The following is a 1,816-nucleotide window of genomic DNA, read 5'->3' on the forward strand; positions in this document are numbered from 1 at the left end:
CATAATATCTTATTTGCAAAGTTCAGCATTGCATGACTCTGGTGGAAATGGTTTCTTGCACATTTATGAATAGAATCGGTAGGCGGTGTTGCTATCTTGTGTAGAGTACCATCGTCTAGTCTAGTCTTGTAAGAAATTCTAGTCTAGTCTTGTAGACTTGTAAAGAATTGAGTGTCTTGTAAAGAGGTAGGGCATTGTTAGGTCCAAATTTACAACAAAAGGCCTATGGTTCAAATCATATATTGTTGGACGGTTTTCGTGCCGCATTGACCTTGTGTATACTTGATGCCAAGGGATCCTAAATTTGATACCTGGTGAAATCAAAGTAACGTAATTTGGATTTCTAAATAGGGTCCATTTAGAAGATTCATTCTCAACAAAAAATAACGGTGATAGCCCGGTGGTCCCCGGCTCGCCCCTCTTACTTTTCGGTGTTATGTGCGTTTCAAACAATTCGGTATCACCGATCGGTGAGGAAACCTACCTGAGTAAACACCCGAAAGTTCTCCATAATGATCTCAAAGGCGTGTGAACTGTCACAATCCACACTTGGCCAGAGCGGTGTCTAAATCCTTCTCATTAGGAGACCCGTGCCCTGTAGGGGGCCTAAATGATATCACTAACCTTACCACATAATTTCTTAACTGTTCTGTCCTATTATGAAAAGCTGAATTTGCCTATACTCCGCGAAAAGCAGGAGAATCTGTATGGTGTAATTTATAATTTCTTCAATTCCTATACTCCACACCATACAGATCCTCGTCAATGTACTCCTACGCACATTGCGCTTCGAAACCGCATCCTCACTGATCTTTCTTACAATTGAGGATTCCAATTTTAAACAGGAAAGCTTGGCTTTTAAAACAGGAAAGCTTCTGACTCATGTGTGTCTAAGCACACGAATTTCAATTTTAAACAGCATACATTAAAGGAGTTTCTTTTTATAAATATTTAACGATTACAATATCAAATCGATCTTTATTAATGAGCTATTCGGGACACCCCGGGTCCGTATACACAACTGCATGTCTTATTTCAATAAAGCCGATTCTAATCGCATTCATTATTTCGTATATACGAGAATACACAATGATAGAGGTACAAAACAAACTCCACAGATTATAATATGTTCACGTGTGAAAATAAAAAAGTATGTCGGTATAAGTGTACACACGTAAGAAGGGAAACTTTTTTATGACATAATTCTTTATTTTCTGTTTCATTTTTATTTAGAAGGAAGTAAAAAAGCCATAAAATTGACTTCCTTATTTATTTTGGATTCTATTCAAAACAAAGTAAAAAGCCAACATCACGCGGTGTTCCCAGGCGGTCACCCATCCAAGTACTGACCGCGCCCGATGTTGCTTAACTTCGGTGATCGGACGAGAACCGGTGTATTCAACATGGTATGGACGTTGGCGACAGTTGTATTGAATTACTGAACCAGCATATGACAATCTGTCAAATAATATAAATACCCATCAATGGTAGTAAGCGTTAAACGTTTAACGCAACCTTGTTGGAAGTCGTATTAGAAGTTTCACTTCAATAAATAGGTTAGGCGCTGTGGCGTGCACAGCGATTTCGACCAGGGTATGCATAAAGCAGGTTGATGGCATGAAATGGAAAGAATTCCCTCCAATACGAGTTCTATAAAATATTTTGGGTATGCAGTGCTTTTGTGCATGCATGCAGTGCACGCCACTGGTTAGGTGGATAAGAATTATTTTAGTGATAACAGATTAGTACGAAGAGGTTAGAGCTCGTTGATCGTTCGGCAAGTTTTCTGTTAAATTTTTTCCAAATATTACGACAT

The 1,816-nt window shown here is 38.7% G+C and overlaps 1 non-coding gene across 1 annotated transcript; it reads right to left on the reverse strand.

The window, feature by feature from the left end:
• Positions 1 to 1,301: 1,301 nt before the first annotated feature.
• LOC120630176 lies at positions 1,302 to 1,420 on the reverse strand. The gene has a single exon (XR_005659012.1). It is a non-coding gene; the product is annotated as a 5S ribosomal RNA (ribosomal RNA).
• Positions 1,421 to 1,816: the final 396 nt, after the last annotated feature.

The sequence above is a fragment of the Pararge aegeria genome, chromosome 15, assembly GCF_905163445.1.
Source record: "Pararge aegeria chromosome 15, ilParAegt1.1, whole genome shotgun sequence".
Lineage (NCBI taxonomy): Eukaryota > Metazoa > Arthropoda > Insecta > Lepidoptera > Nymphalidae > Pararge > Pararge aegeria.